The sequence below is a fragment of the Pleurodeles waltl genome, chromosome 5, assembly GCF_031143425.1.
Source record: "Pleurodeles waltl isolate 20211129_DDA chromosome 5, aPleWal1.hap1.20221129, whole genome shotgun sequence".
NCBI classification, from domain to species: domain Eukaryota; kingdom Metazoa; phylum Chordata; class Amphibia; order Caudata; family Salamandridae; genus Pleurodeles; species Pleurodeles waltl.
The window spans coordinates 1,686,611,707-1,686,629,940 of NC_090444.1; positions in this window are offsets into that span (position 1 = coordinate 1,686,611,707).

An 18,234-nucleotide genomic window follows, 5' to 3' on the forward strand; every position below is an offset into this window, starting at 1 on the left:
GACCGAGTTGGTAATAGGCACAGCACACAGAGGGAGGCAGGGCTGGGGCTCAGCCACAGTCGAGGCAGTCTTGTGAATCCTTGGCCCTGGGGAGCCTTGTTATGGCATTCTCAGCTCATTGTGTTAGCTAGGCAACAAGAAGGCACCAATGCTGATCGATGCTCCCTGGGCTGACTGAGGGGGAAAGTGCTGCACCTTGGCGTTGCTGTATGTTAAAAAATGGCAATCTCAAGTGCGGTTCAAAGCAAAAGCTGATCGGGAACCAACACAGCAGGCACCAGACTGTGGGTGTGTGTTTGGTGGCCCAATAAACTGTGTAATTACCCCACAGCAGATATTGGTTTGCATGCAGTGCTCAGTCTGAGCACAGACAAGTCTATTATGGCCTTGAATCTTCCATAACTGGAGGTGAGTCAACAAGGCCTTGGAGTTTCTTAAGAACTTGTAAGATGTAGAGGGCAGTTCCCCCTCACTGCAGAGGTAGCAGGCAGCAAGCCAACACAGCAGAGCACAGTGCAAAGTGGCAGTCCCTCCTGGCAGCACAGCAATCAGAAGGCAGCAGGCCAACACAGCAAAGCAGGTGACAGAGTGGCAGTTCCTACTGGCAGCATAGCTCCTCTTAGTTGCAGAGTCCCCTCGGGATACTAAAGTGAACTAACTTGGGGGTGTCAGAGGTCCAGTAGTTATATCAAAATGTGTCTTTGAAGTGGGGGAGACAACAAAAGAGGCCTTTGGTCCTCACAAGGTCCCTTCCCTTCCTTTCCTGGCTCCAGACACATTACAGTCATTGATTCTGTAAGATTATTTTATTTATTTTCATAATCTATGCCCCTGGAATTCTGGTCTTGTGGCAATTGAGGTAGAGCGCTGCTGCAGTGTACCAAAGGTGCCCATACAGTCAGGGCAGCTGCACATTTTAAAAGGGCTAAGCCAGTGTTAGCACTTGGTCATAGCCAGTGACCTGGAGCAAGCCCAGTGGCATGGAGCCTCTCTGCGCAACAATGAGCAGCTACACTACTAAGGTGCAACATCTGAGGCGAGCTTTGGAAGGCCACTAACCTGCAAAAATAATTCTCAACAGGCTGGCTTGCTAACAAAACTCATCTACTGCCAGCATTTTAATAGGTAGCAGCCACTGCAGTGCAGAGCCAGTAATTGGGTTAGGCTGGGCTCTGAGGACAGAAGTTCAGCAATCAGGACCAGCTCTGCCTGAGATAGTCCTTGCCAGATGACTGTTATGTACTGAGGCTAGGCATGAGGAGAGCAGGCAGTCGAGTGCAGTAAGGCTGGTGCTCAGAAGGACTTTATTGCCATGTCAGAGGGCACGTTTTGCCATACACAAGTGAGTCCAACACTGGGAAACTGGAAAAGTTTTGCAACTGCAACTGAAGGAAAGACGGTCATGATGCTCTCATGGGCATGGGCTCACTGTCAGGGGAGTGCAGTGGAGACCTAGGATGCACAACCATAAGTCTCTCAGGCTTGCTTGTCCTGTACTAAGCCTAGAAAGAACTCCAGTGAGCCTGATCAGAGGAGTGATCAGCAGTCAGAAGGGATTTTGTGAAGAAAGGTTGAGTGAGTCCAACACTGGCGAGCAGCAGTGGGGAGTACATAGCACTGAGTGGTGAATGGCAATAGATTAATCGCAATAGGTTAGTGACCTTCCATTTCAGTGGTTGTGAGCAGTTTCATGACCTTTTTAGTGATTGTCTTTGCTCAGATGGGGATAATTTCTGATGTTTATCACTTTGCATGGACTTTATTGCTTGAGTTTACTTGCAAGAAATTGTCACTCAAAGTGTCTCACATTCGGTACTAGAAAGCCACTCATAGCTACCTATGGAAACGTGACAGTGATGCTTTTGTAAAATAGCATCCTCTGCTCCTAGCGAGTCAAATCAAATCATTATAATTGTCATTTGATTTGACCTCTGCATGTCTGTTCTGACTTCTTTCGCCTATCTAGTTACATGCCAGAAATTTATTACAGATCAGCAGGGTCATAACAAGGACCAGTCATAAGTCGGAAGGTGTTTCTCAATTAGATGTTTCTATAGTAGTCCATGTAAAATCAGAAGAAATTCACAAATCACTGGACAAACACAATTTGTAGCACACACACACTCTTGCATAAATGCTTGATGTGACACTCATTGATGCAGTCATAGGAGCTTAAATGTGTGCTATGTATACACATGCACACATTTCCATTCACCTGCTCGTATGTACACACACATATGTGTATTATGCACATACATATGCACCCCATAAAGACATTTTCGTAAAGACAACACGCGTACACACACATACATAATCACACAAAATTAAGTGCAAACACACAGGCACTCACTGCAATGCACACATACTCAAACATACAACCCACAAATACACATTTGTTCACATAGACAAATGTTTAGATGCGTGCACGCACTTGTTTGCACAAACATGCACCTTCACACAAAATTGCACACATGCTCCTGCTTGCAGCGACCCAGCAGCTCGCTTGCACTCATGCACATTCCTTTAAAAAACAACAGAATTTACTGTTTGAAATGTTTGCGTTTAATTGTTTTGTGTAAAACAGTATAGTACAGGAATCATATTGCCAGAAACATTACAATGTAATTGTTGGTAGTAACTCTTGTTTTATATTCTTTATCACGTGAGAAATTGGAGTTCAGGCAGGTCTTAATATATTCACATTCAAGGTCAGTGCTGAGAGATATCCAAAAATGACATGTGGTGGCTCAGGCTCCACTGCAACAGCACCTTGACCAAACTCAGCCTTCTTGTCCTTAACGTCAGCCCACCAGGTAAGACATGCTTCTCTATTTAACGTAAAGTGCCACTTTCAGCTGTATTTGGGTGCCAATTGTGAGGTCAATTTAAGAAGTGTCTTTAGGTGTGGAGGTGTGTTGGTTTATCTTACCAGTACAGTGCACAGAGTATGAAGTTATATGTAATAAAGTCTACTTTTACAATGTCTACCACATTAAATTTGAGTTGAAATTTCAAGGGAATGATTTCGAGTCTTTCGTTATTAACTACGACAATTCCAAAAATGTTGATTTGTAAGTCTTTTATTATTGTATGCACTCTTTCATTCATCTAATTGTAACCTAATAATCCCTTGCTATCCTTAATGCTTCCCATCCCTGAAATGTTAAAACCTCAAACTGCCTCTAAATGCTACCCTTTCTTGATGCTTAAAAAACATACTTACTCTTAATAGCCCTGTACTACTCCTTAGTGCTACCATAACATCCCCTATGTCCATTAATGCTAACCTTCCCTGAATTTTAAAAATGCATTACTTGTCTCTCACCCCTTCCCCCACCTCATTTTAAATGCTTCTATCTACTTTAGAAGGAGGGTGCCCCCTAACCCCTGCTCCCAGTACACTTACCTTTGCTTAATAACGAATGACATTTTATGATGTTTTAAGCCACTACTTATTTTAATTCTCTTTTCCATTCAACAATATTTTTGACACAGATGTTTTTGATTCTATTTTTTGCACACAATATGTTTACTGAGTATGAGCAGTGTGCAGGATATATGTCTCCCCAATATGTTGTGGCAGTGTGACTGCTGTCCATTTAGTAATAAGATCTCTGAAAGGACTAGCAAAGTCTTAGGGTGTAATTATAGTCTGACGGGAGCCATGGGGGCAGCTCCTCCGACACCACACCACCAAAAGAACACCGCTGCGCAGAATCACAGGACATGATTCGCTGGGCGGTGTTCTGTTGGCGTGGAGGTGGAGGTGGAGCAACCTCCACTTCCCCATCGCCCGTCACTATGGCTGTTGGCGGCTCTCCGTCGGAAAAACGACGTAGAGCTGCCAACAATCATAATACGCCGAGCGGAAAACCGCCACCACTGGCGGTCTTCAGCACGGCGGTCCCTCGGCGGTCTGTCAAAAAGACCGCCGAGGTTGTAATGACCCCCTAAATCTTTAAATCAATTCTGCTCGTTTGCTTGCAAAGTCTGCATGTATATCCTATAGGGTTAAGGCACCTGTTGTAGAGATATTTGTGTGCTCAGAATATCTCAGTGAATAATAACTCTGGGGGTTAGCATGTTTCCTTGAGGGATCTCTGTTTTATCTAGTCCCAGTTTTGAAACAAAGTGTAGCACAGAGGGTTAATATGTCTCCTGCAGAGCAGATCATGTAATATGCAGATAAAATATGTTTATTTTATGTGGCTAGATAAGTGGGTTACTGCTTCTAACAGAGATAGTTTTATTTACAGTTCCTATACTGCAATCCTTCTAATATAACTTAGTGAGCTATGAACGGCATGTGACTCTTATACCTTTTAACTCTCACTGACTTATGTAAGACATCCTGTACATTGAGTTACACACTCATGATTTATTGACAATATATAATATGTACATGTGATCTAAAGTGCTCCGACACCCTACATACAGATGACTAGCACTATAAAAGAAATACAAGACAAAATAGAAATATTTAAATTATTTGTGTAAATACTGTAGCAAAACAGCATCAGACATTTTTATAGTGCATGTAAATCTCTACAGGGATTGAATAAAGCCAAAAGTATGCCTTTAAGTACTGTGAAGTGATAACAAGCTGTGAGCATTTCTTTCACCTCCATTAGATTTGCATTTAGGTGTGAGGATCCTGATAACTCCCAGCCAGAATACTGGAACAAAAGTAGGCCTGGTGGCCCCTTAACGTCCTCCTTTGTTATGGTCCCAGCTGAAATCACCCTCCACATTGGAGTTGGAGTAAAAGCAGACACCATGCAGGCACTGCTGAATGTGTCCCTGTTGGAAATGGGGCTTCTGGTTGGCTAGGGTATACACCTAAGCCAGGGAGCCACCACTCTAGTCCGGGTAAGTCAAATACACACATAAGATCACCTGTGCTCAACATCTGGTAGCTTGGTGCAGAGTAGGCAGGTTTATCAAAGAGACAATGTATACAGTATATTTTGCAACACTACAGTAACACAGTGAAAGACACCACAAAAAGACTCCACAGCAGTTTTTAGGTAGAAACATAGACAATCTTTATCTAACTAAAACCAGACCGAATTATAAAAATCCAATGGGTATATCAAGAGTTATGCCAGTTGTAAAGTTATTAGCTCATTCACATGGGGAATCACAGTGCTCAATAAAGTTGCAGGTGCTCCATTTATGGGATTTATAGTAATCCTCAAAGGAGTCCACCAGCTGCCTCTGCCTCAGAAAGGAGGAGACCAGAATATGGCAGAGTACTTCCCCTTCTCAAGTTTCTTTGATGCACTGGGGGTTGAAGTCAGGCCGCGTGAGCCCTCAGGACAGTACATGGCGCTTGAAGTCTCGGCTCTGGCTGTCAGCATCCTCGCAAACAGGGTCCATGTGGCAGGAAGAAGAATTGGACTCAGGTATGGCCTCAGGAGCAGAGGTTGGTCTATGGCCCCGTACTGTGGTTTTGCTGGGCCTCACACATGGGGACCGAATTGGTAATAGGCACAGCACACAGAGGGAGGCAGGGCTGGGGCTCAGCCACAGTCGAGGCAGTCTTGTGAATCCTTGGCCCTGGGGAGCCTGGGTATGGCATTCTCAGCTCATTGTGTTAGCTAGGCAACAAGAAGGCACCAATGCTGATCGATGCTCCCTGGGCTGACTGAGGGGGAAAGTGCTGCACCTTGGCGTTGCTGTATGTTCAAAAATGGCAATCTCAAGTGCGGTTCAAAGCAAAAGGTGATCGGGAACCAAAACAGCAGGCGCCAGACTGTGGGTGTGTGTTTGGTGGCCCAATAAACTGTGTAATTACCCCACAGCAGATATTGGTTTGCATGCAGTGCTCAGTCTGAGCACAGACAAGTCTATTATGGCCTTGAATCTTCCATAACTGGAGGCGAGTCAACAAGGCCTTGGAGTTTCTTAAGAACTTGTAAGATGTAGAGGGCAGTTCCCCCTCACTGCAGAGGTAGCAGGCAGCAAGCCAACACAGCAGAGCACAGTGCAAAGTGGCAGTCCCTCCTGGCAGCACAGCAATCAGAAGGCAGCAGGCCAACACAGCAAAGCAGGTGACAGAGTGGCAGTTCCTACTGGCAGCATAGCTCCTCTTAGTTGCAGAGTCCCCTCGGGATACTAAAGTGAACTAACTTGGGGGTGTCAGAGGTCCAGTAGTTATATCAAAATGTGTCTTTGAAGTGGGGGAGACAACAAAAGAGGCCTTTGGTCCTCACAAGGTCCCTTCCCTTCCTTTCCTTGCTCCAGACACATTACAGTCATTGATTCTGTAAGATTATTTTATTTATTTTCATAATCTATGCCCCTGGAATTCTGGTCTTGTGGCAATTGAGGTAGAGCCCTGCTGCAGTGTACCAAAGGTGCCCATACAGTCAGGGCAGCTGCACATTTTAAAAGGGATAAGCCAGTGTTAGCACTTGGTCATAGCCAGTGACCTGGAGCAAGCCCAGTGGCATGCAGCCTCTCTGCACAACAATGAGCAGCTACACTACTAAGGTGCAACATCTGAGGCGAGTTTTGGAAGGCCTCTAACCTGCAAAAATAATTCTCAACAGCCTGGCTTGCTAACAAAACTCATCTACTGCCAGCATTTTAATAGGTAGCAGCCACTCTAGTGCAGAGCCAGTAATTGGGTTAGGCTGGGCTCTGGGGACAGAAGTTCAGCAATCAGGACCAGCTCTGCCTGAGATAGTCCTTGCCAGATGACTGTTATGTACTGAGGCTAGGCATGAGGAGAGCAGGCAGTCGAGTGCAGTAAGGCTGGTGCTCAGAAGGACTTTATTGCCATGTCAGAGGGCACGTTTTGCCATACACAAGTGAGTCCAACACTGGGAAACTGGAAACGTTTTGCAACTGCAACTGAAGGAAAGACGGTCATGATGCTCTCATGGGCATGGGCTCACTGTCAGGGGAGTGCAGTGGAGACCCAGGATGCACAACCATAAGTCTCTCAGGCTTGCTTGTCCTGTACTAAGCCTAGAAAGAACTCCAGTGAGCCTGATCAGAGGAGTGATCAGCAGTCAGAAGGGATTTTGTGAAGAAAGGTTGAGTGAGTCCAACACTGGCGAGCAGCAGTGGGGAGTACATAGCACTGAGTGGTGAATGGCAATAGATTAATCGCAATAGGTTAGTGACCTTCCATTTCAGTGGTTGTGAGCAGTTTCATGACCTTTTTAGTGATTGTCTTTGCTCAGATGGGGATAATTTCTGATGTTTATCACTTTGCATGGACTTTATTGCTTGAGTTTACTTGCAAGAAATTGTCACACATTCGGTACTAGAAAGCCACTCATAGCTACCTATGGAAACTTGACAGTGATGCTTTTGTAAAATAGCATCCTCTGCTCCTAGCGAGTCAAATCAAATCATTATAATTGTCATTTGATTTGACCTCTGCATGTCTGTTCTGAATTCTTTCGCCTATCTAGTTACATGCCAGAAATTTATTACAGATCAGCAGGGTCATAACAAGGACCAGTCATAAGTCGGAAGGTGTTTCTCAATTAGATGTTTCTATAGTAGTCCTTCACACAAAATTGCACACATGCTCCTGCTTGCAGCGACCCAGGAGCTCGCTTGCACTCATGCACATTCCTTTAAAAAACAACAGAATTTACTGTTTGAAATGTTTGCGTTTAATTGTTTAGTGTAAAACAGTATAGTACAGGAATCATATTGCCAGAAACATTACAATGTAATTGTTGGTAGTAACTCTTGTTTTATATTCTTTATCACGTGAGAAATTGGAGTTCAGGCAGGTCTTAATATATTCACATTCAAGGTCAGTGCTGAGAGATATCCAAAAATGACATGTGGTGGCTCAGGCTCCACTGCAACAGCACCTTGACCAAACTCAGCCTTCTTGTCCTTAACGTCAGCCCACCAGGTAAGACATGCTTCTCTATTTAACGTAAAGTGCCACTTTCAGCTATATTTGGGTGCCAATTGTGAGGTCAATTTAAGAAGTGTCTTTAGGTGTGGAGGTGTGTTGCTTTATCTTACCAGTACAGTGCAGAGAGTATGAAGTTATATGTAATAAAGTCGACTTTTACAATGTCTACCACATTAAATTTGAGTTGAAATTTCAAGGGAATTATTTCGAGTCTTTCGTTATTAACTACGACAATTCCAAAAATGTTGATTTGTAAGTCTTTTATTATTGTATGCACTCTTTCATTCATCTAATTGTAACCTAATAATCCCTTGCTATCCTTAATGCTTCCCATCCCTGAAATGTTAAAACCTCAAACTGCCTCTAAATGCTACCCTTTCTTGATGCTTAAAAAACATACTTACTCTTAATAGCCCTGTACTACTCCTTAGTGCTACCATAACATCCCCTATGTCCATTAATGCTAACCTTCCCTGAATTTTAAAAATGCATTACTTGTCTCTCACCCCTTCCCCCACCTCATTTTAAATGCTTCTATCTACTTTAGAAGGAGGGTGCCCCTAACCCCTGCTCCCAGTACACTTACCTTTGCTTAATAACGAATGACATTTTATGATGTTTTAAGCCACTACTTATTTTAATTCTATTTTCCAATCAACAATATTTTTGACACAGATGTTTTTGATTCTATTTTTTGCACACAATATGTTTACTGAGTATGAGCAGTGTGCAGGATATATGTCTCCCCAATATGTTGTGGCAGTGTGACTGCTGTCCATTTAGTAATAAGATCTCTGAAAGGACTAGCAAAGTCTTAGGGTGTAATTATAGTCTGTCTTGTTTGTAAATTAGCTCTGTTAATACATGTAAAGAATTTAGAAATGGTCTAGTTGCAATGTTAAACTCTTAATTGGAATAATATACATTTATTTTGCTGTGCTTGGTACAGATTGATGGGTACTGGATATATCACTGATCTGCCTGGAACTCTTTTAAAGGGTATTACTCAATGAGAGACTTATGCTTTTAAAGACCATTTTTTATAATTTCTGTATTATTTGCCAACAAAAGTCAAGTCCATATTTATAAGTACATTGTTTTAGTTTTACACCAAACATTTAGTTATTTTTTTCCTATAATAGTAATTTAAGGATCCCATAATTGGAATACACCCTTTAAATTTTAGGCAGATTACTGATGTGACATGCTCAAGCTTTTCAATTGCAACTGGTGTTGTACACCTAGCCTCAGAGTTTACACTATATTGTAATTATTAACAGGCACCCAGGAAGAATTCTGCAAATAGTTACAAGGCTATATAGCTTGAAGGAAAGCTGTACTTGCTGTTGCAGTTTCATTCCTGTCAGAATGAGGATGGGTGACTAGTTGTTGCTGTTAGTTTTGTGTGCATGACACTTCATATTAGTGTTTATTTAGTATTTTGTGTAATATAGTTTTTGTGCCTTCATTCGAGGAAATATTTAAAAACAGGCTAGGTTTTCCATTTCCAGTCTGATTTATTGCTGGACACAATAAACACTGTTGCACTTTACTCATAAACCAATTGGTGGGCTTGGCACATGCAAATAAACTGCAACTGAAAACTTTAGGAGCTTGTAAACCTGAAATTAAAATTGAACAGTCTGCAAAAGATAGAGGAAATTGGTTTACCGGAACATGATAGGATAGGATGGAATGGCTTACTGGTAGCACTTCCAAAAATGATTTCTTCTGTTTCCCTTGCTTACTCTTTAGGGATAAAGTTACCTGGACAAGCCAAGAACAGGAGTTGCTGGCCTAAAACATCTGGCAGAAAAAATAAAAAAAGCATGATTCCTGTCAATCCCATTTGACAAACATTTTAAAATTATCGCTTTTACGAAATTAAGACATTGTACAGCAACGGAATGAAGCATAATGTGTGGGAGTAAGAAAACATAATGCAGAAGTGGATAAAACCAGATACATTTTATCCAAATTGAGTGATTGAATTTGTTTTTGTGGTGCCCTTGAATTGGCATTACTAGGCCATGATGATACTGGAGAGTCTCTAAAAGCATTGACAGTGCTATTGAAAAGCATTTAAAAACTGCGATAGTGTTTAAAGGTACTTCTAAAAATATCCAGAATGAATTGCTGGACTGTATGCTGGAAGTCATAAAATAATATATTATGCTGTAGTTGAGAAGCACTGATTATGTGGCTGTCCAAACTTACGACACAACTGATGTGTCTACTAGGAGTCAGTCAGTGCTGGTCTTTGGCTATATTGATGTGAATTGCAAAGTAGCTGAAAGATTTTATTTTTCCACACATCTGAAAACTCAACTCATCTGAAGAAACATTTGCCTCAGCGAATCTTAATGCATTAAACATTGTTTTCCCTGAGCAGTATGCTAAAGAAAAAGTAACTGCTCAAAGCCACAATGGTGTCAGCGTCATACATGGTGCAGCTGGTTGGGTGCTAAAGAAAATCAGGGACGTGTATTTTTTGCATGTTCCCCGAAAAAGACAGAAATTCTTGAACAATTATTTTCAAGAAGACTTCCAAGAGAGTCTGCAGCTCGCTGGAACTTCAATATTCGAGCAACAAACATAATTTATTAATTCAGAGATGATCTTCTTGAAAGCACAACGACCATTGCAAACAGTGGTGATTTTGAGTCCAATACTATGGAGTAATGCAGCGGTCCGGCTGCCATATTACAAACCTTGGGGTCCGACTGCCAGCTCTGCCAGGATCATGGAACCCGGCAGCCTGGCGGTGGTGGAGATTGTAATCCGCCAGGGCAGGACTGCATGCAGACAGTAAACACTGCGAGGGTGCTAGTGCACCCTTCTGGCTACAGCATTGCCGCTGGCTCGATTAGGAGCCAGAGACAATGCTGTAGCCTGTTTCCCGCTAAGCCGACAGTAGGAAACTCAGGTTTCCGCTGCCGACCTAGCAGGAAACTCATAATAACTTCGGCGGGGAGGTCACCGCATAGGCCACAGCCACCCTGTCGGGAGTTTGGCGGAGAGGCTTCCATCCGCAAAACTCATGATGAGGCCCTCTATGTGAAGCGCAGGGATTTACAAGAATATTAGAAGGTAGGGAGTTTATATTCTTTCTATTTCTTTTTCATTGTATAATACCCTACATAGACATTTTATATAATCGATTGAAAAAGCAAGACATTGACACTGTGTTTGTCCCGAAAGCTACTACAGACTTTGAGACAAGCATCACCAAAGTACAGGAATCCATTGACAGTTTGGATTCCACACTGCCATAGGAATCTACATTTGTAAACCAGAGACTGCAAATAAATATATTGACACAAGAAGCTAAAGAAGTCTGTGACATTATTGTGGTCATGCTAGAGAGTGCTTTGCATTCACAAAGCATCTTGTAAGTGCAACACTATTGTGAAGTGACCTTTTTGAAGACATGCCAAATCTTACTCAGTCGAGGCACTCACAAAAATGGTAGAAGCCTATCCCATGCTAGACCCAGCCAGATTGCAAAATGATCTTCTAGTCCTATATGGAAGACGTGACTTCCGTCAAGCTACTGGTGGTGCCATGGCTTTATTTAGCTTTATGTGGGAGAACAACTTACATTAATCTTTTTACCATAAAGCTATTGAGAGTTGTCTTTACTACACCAATGACAACAGCAGAGTCTGAGTGATGTTTCTCCACACTGAAGAAGGTAAAAACATTTTTGTGGAACACAATGACTCAAGCTAGACTTAATGAATTGGCCATGCTATCAATGGAAAAAGAGCTAATAAAGGAAATACCAGAATTCAACAAAAGAACGATCAAAAAGTTTGTTCATATTAAAGATGGACAAGCAAACTTTCTATATAATTAGAAATTATGAACCTGATATGTGATCATTTCTGGTTGCAGGTGTTTATAGCTAGGTTTGGTAACATTAGGAAGTACTGTAGGCAACTTATTCATTCCAATTAATGCTAATGCAACTCCTGTACAGTTTATATGTATGTATATAAATGTGTTTATGTATCTGTGAATTTATACATACATATTTGTTTTCATATTTTATTATTTAAAGTATTTTTATTATTTGTGTTTAAAAATATACTGATTTTGAAGGGATATTTCTTTAAATGTGCAACATTTATTTATTTTCATAATTTATTTTTATTTTAACCATTCATTATTTAAAACATTAAACCTATAGGCAGACATGCAAATATCATATTGGTTTGGAAGGGATATTTATTAAAATGTACAATGTCTATTATTTTCATAATTGTTTTTTTAACCATTTTCTAGTGTGCTGAAAGGCACAAGGGCCTGGGAATGGCATACAAAGTATTTAAATATTATTATTTAAAATATTTTTGTTGTCTGTGTTTACAAATATCATGTTGGTTTTGAAGGGATTTTTCTCAAAATGTATAACATTTATTTATACTTTTTTCATAATTACTTTTTATTCAATCGTTTCCTACTGTACTGACAGGCACACGGGCCTGCACGTGGTATGCAAAGTATTTAAAAATAAAGTAAAAAGTTTTATTTTTTACAATTATTTCTAGCCTGCTTATACATATAAAGCTTTTGTTGTATCTTTTTAAAAAATAATATATTTTAATAGATATGTCTTATATTTTAAGCAATGCATATTCATTTGTATTTCATAATTTATTTTATTTTATTGTTTTCTAAGGTACTGATGGACCAACATGCTTCAGAGCAATGTATAAACTATTGTAAGTACAATATTTACTTCATTTTTTAACAAAATTGCCTTGCTCATAAATACAAAGCTTTTGTTGACATGCTAAACATTAAGTGCTTCATTACAACTTTGGCGGTCTTTTGGGAAGACTGACGCAGTGGTGGCCGCCAAAAGACAGCCATGTTGGCGGTAATCCGACCGCCGTATTAAGAGTCACAGTGTGAAGTCCGCCAAAAAAAGCCAAATTCCCAAAACCGCCAGTACACTGGAGGGTGGAAAAGAGATGGTTCCACCACCAGCACCGCCAGCTTGACACAATTCCACCCACCACAGCGGTTCTTCCATGGCAGAAAACCATTGGGGGGTCCGAAACGCGTTGGTCAGAACTCACTTCTGTCAGAACACATCACCACATTGAATAATTTGAATACTCCCACACCTGACACACATCCACACACCAGACATACCTACTCATAGTACCATATAACACACACCTACACAACCCACAATCCTTTGCATTCAGAATGCCATATACGTCCCTTGAGAAGTGTAAAAGAGAAGATTTCGACCGCGGAAGCACCGCCAACAGGCTGGCGGTGCTTCCGGGGGCATTCTGACCGCGGCGGTAAAGCCGCGGTCAGAAAAGGGAAGCCGGCGGGAAGGGAATTCTCCACGGCGGCGCTGCAAGCAGCGCCGCCATGGGGATTCCGACCCCCTTCCCGCCAGCCTGGTTCTGGCGGTTCTCACCGCCAGAACCTGGCTGGCGGGAACAGGTGTCGTGGGGCCCCTGGGGGCCCCTGCAATGCCCATGCCACTGCAGGGGCCCCCTAACACGGCCCCACATTGATTTTCAGTGTCTGCGTGGCAAAATCACCCGTCGCAAACCAGCAACTCCGCCGGCTCCATTCGGAGCCGGCTTCCTAGTTGCTGGTGCTTTCCCGCTGGGCGGGCGGGCGGCCTTTTGGCGGTCACCCGCCAGCCCAGCGGGAAAGTCAGAATGACCGCTGCGGTCTTTTGACCGCAGTAATGTCTTCTGGCGGTTCCCGCCAGGCCGGCGGCTTCCGCCGCCGGCAGGGGTCAGAATGACCCCCTTTGTATGTGTACACTAAAGGCACACATACCACTCAGAACACACCCCACATCAGCACATCTATCAGAATACACACATCACTAGCAGACACATTCCACTATAACCATCTCTAACTCACAGTGCCGCATCCACACCACACTGATTAACCAACACTGCACCCATACTCTCACAACATCCCCACACACTGTCTACACACCCATGACCCCACAAAAACACTCACCTTTAACAGAGGATGAGTTGAGGGTCATGGTGGATGAAATTGTTAGGGTAGAGCCACACCTGTTTGGAGCACAGGTCCAACAAACATCTATTGCCAGGAAAATGAGTTTGTGGCAAAGGATAGTCGACAGGGTCAGTCCTGCAAGTGGTCATCCTAGCACAATGGTGGACATCGGGAACAGGTGAAAACGACCTCCATGGCATCCAGGCACCAGATAGCCATACAGAAGACTGGCGGTGGGCCCTCACCTCCTCCCCCTATCTTTACATTATGGGAGGAGAAGGTCTTAGACATACTGCACCCAGAGGGCCTCTCAGGCATACCGGGGGGACTGGAGTCTGGTAAGTACCCATAACGTTTATGTCACTTAATTGTCTTGTCCTGAATGCCCCCACACCACCCAATCACACCCAATTTCACTATGTAAGCCACTACACCTCTCACCAAATCACCTAATACCCCTTTCTGGCATGCCGCCTCTCTACTGAGCCCAACTGCCCCCATAGCCCTTGGAAATGGCATGTGAACTACAGGCAAATAATCTCACTACGGCTCCCAGAATGCACTAACCCATCTTTGTGAAAACCAAGAATGTGCACAACACATCACATGTAATACATGTGCAACTCAATTACAAGCTATACCGTCTAGATTGTTCCAGTGAGGACCAGTACATGGCAATGACAGCAATGAAATGGCACACTCACAATAGCAACCAAAGCAAAACACAGCTACGGCTGAGTGATCATTCCTACTAGCCACACATACAATTTCCAAAAACAAGAATAGGCTGACCTGGTATAGAAAGGAAGAAGGCTGAGTAGATGCCCATGCACAACATCTACGTACATGACAATTTCACTTGCATACCTACATACTGTGTTCCTACGAGGTCAACTTTGTCCATTGTGCAGTTCTGATGATTGACATCTAGCAAGCCTGACTATTCACCAGGTAACAGAGGTGAACAGTCATGTCAAAATTGAAATTAGCATATCCCATCTGCAGTGCAATATATACCATCCTAGTATAACAACTCAAAACATGGAGCATGGAAATCTAGTCAAAGAGTTGTATGTAAAATGAAGGTATGCTGTGCAGCACCTGTCAATGTCATTGTAAGAAATCATGTTACTCAACTGTCTGCATCTCATACATATGCAAGTAAACACAGTATGAACTCAACTCTGTGTCTCACTCCCTCCACAGGTAACCTTGCCACTGCCACCATGGAGAGGATGCCTGAGACTGTCAGTCCACCTCAGGATGAGGGCCCCAGTGAGGACAACAGCTTTTGATTGTCATTACACTGACGAACAACCTGGCCCATCTCGGACACCAGGTCAGTCGATGACTCTCAGCCTCACCCTGCCCACAGCAACTCCTACCAACCCTGTTTCATCAACATCACAGCCAACCATTCACCCCCAAACCGTGTCCCAAGGACAGCGTCTTCCATCCTATGGCCCCCCCAATACAGGTACCTGAGTCTCCTGTTGTGACCCCAGACAATGATGGACCTGCAACCACTGGAGTGGGCACACTGTGCCAGGGGTTAGGCATGTGGGAGTAGAGTGCATGGGAGGGATGCTGTGGGCCAGAGGATGGGGCCTCAGAGGGGCACCACTGACCAGGAAACCATCTCCCAAGTCTTGGGTGCATACCAAAGTTCTCAAGATAGGATAAGCCAAATCATCACAACATTAGGGGGAAATCAAAGGCTGCAGAGGGACCACCTCCAGGAAGTCATGCAGCAGTGGCAGGCACAAAATGCCCACATGGCTACCATTGCAGTGGTTCTGAGGGGCATCAATACCATCCTCCTTAGTTTCTCCATGGAACATCAGGCACCTTCCTCTAGCAATGTAACTTCTGCCCCTTCAACATCAGCGGCTGCTAGTAGAATGGAGGCCCCGCCAGGGGAACCTCATGCCTCAGAAATCGCTCCCTCTGTAGCTGAAGAACCTCCCCTCACAAACGTGGACATCCAGCTGGAACAGATGCCAAGACCAAACCCACTGCCAGGAAGTGAACCTCTCCTGATTATTCGCCCTTCTGTACCACAGATACATCCTGCTGACTGTTCTGAAACCTAACTCCATGTTCCCATGGTAAAAGGACACTGTACTTGTGTTACAAACTGGTGGCAGCTACCCTGATGAGATCATCCACCATGTCTTCACCCATCACTGTTTTGTACGTATTTGTCACTATTATGTTTACAGTTTACTTTTTATATGCACACTAATACACAATTAACCACAGCTACTGTGTATGTGTCCTTTATAATCCATTTGCAATAGTAATGCATACCTATTTGTTTGTGGTAATCCCCCCTGTTTCGAACAGACGTTGTAATGGATATCAAATGGAGACACCTTCAGCAGGAGACCCTTTACAACAGAAATGTCACAGGACAAACGTTAAACTGGTCGAAACCCAGGTCAATTCAAATGTATAGTCAATATTGCAATCAACACATACAGCATGACAGAGAGTACCATCAGGATGTATGCAATGGTGTCATAAAATGTATAGACACAGGATACAGAGGTCAGGTTCATGGTAGTCTAACTACATAGCAGGGCCTAACTGATAGCTCCTCTGTATGATCTGGTATAGGCTCTTCACATATCCATACCATAGTTCATAATTCGCATATCCCATGGAACATACAAAGATCAGAACAGAGAAACCCAGTACTGAAAATATACACGAACATTGGTCACATAGCTGCAAGTTAGTCACTCACCTATTTCAGTCTACAGTGACATGCACCTTGGACTGCAAAGTCAGAACAATATGTAAGCTATGTACAATGGCGATCGCAATTTACTCCACCTATAGTGAAGTGAGAGGCTATGATCCAAACTCAACACATGTGCAACACACTCCTCCAGACACATGATACACCATTTGACATCCTACTCTAACCCATAGGTGAAGGAAGAGGCGAAGCCACTTACCACCCCAGTCTTATGACGGTTAAACCATTAACCTTACACCCCACTTCCACTAAACCTATATCACCAGGTATCTGCCATCTACACCTCTAATATCTGTCAGCAATTCCCAGCTGATTCTGACACAGTATTCCTCAAGCCAAGAGTGCAGAGCCAAAAAGGTCCCATGCAGATCTGTGTGTGAAAGGGAAAGAGGATAGGAAATTGCACATAACACATCTCAGATATTTGAATTCAGTACCAGAAGTGTAACTTAGCATCTGCTACAACAAGATATGTGAATCCAGAACAATCTTTCCTGTACACAATAAAAAATTTCAGTCTGCATTCACAACTCACACAAAGGCATTGGAGCTAATTACACCCACACAGACGAAACAAGTAAGGAGATGTGAGGCCAATAATCAACATCTGCCTGCGCACAAACAACTGTACAGCAGGTCTATTTCACATCCCTGTGTGTCAGTTGAAGTACTGATTGATGAGATTGGCCCTAGAGTCACCCGCGCAGTCTTCCTCTGTATCTTCATTACTTTGCATTTCATCATTACCAACCACAGCATCAGCTGCCTCCCCCTCATCTGCTATCAATGGTATCTGACGTCTCAGGGCTAGATTGTGGAGCATGCAGCAGCCAACTATTATCTGACATACCTTGTGGGGCAAGTAGAGATAAGTCCAGGCACCTAAATCTTTCCTTTAGGAGACCAAAGGTCGGCTCAACTACACTCTGTGTCCTCTCATGGCCTGTAGTGGACTTCCCCTGGCGTGGTTGGTTACCTCACTGATGTCAACAGCCAAGCCAGGTTTGGATAGCCAGAGTCACCTTTTAACACAATGTGAAAAGAATACAAACATGTATGTCTGACATGCTATAATGTAATGATAGGAGACATAAATCGCAAATACACAGTTCCATGGTAACTTACTAACCAGCCCAGGCCCTCTCTGTGTAGAGTCATGTCATTAGCAGTGGGATATTGCTGTTTCTCATGATGAATGAATCATGCTCAGATCCGGGATATTGGCTGTGGCTTGTGAGATGTACTGGTCTGCCAAACACACCACCTGAACGTTGACTGAGTGGTAGTTATTCATGTTCCTATACATCTGTTCATTTGCACTGGGAGGGACCAAGGCTACATGGGAGGCATCAGTGGCTCCTACCACATGTGGAATGTGTCCTAGCTCATAAAGGTCTGTCTTCACATAGGCCAAATCCACTCTGTGGGGAAATCTGATATAGCTGTCCCGGTGTTTCAACAATGCACCCAGTACATCCTTCAAAACCAGACTGATCATGGGTTGACACATCCCTGCTGTAAGAGCCTCTTTTCTCTGGAAGGACCCTGTGGCCAAGAAGTGTAGCACTGG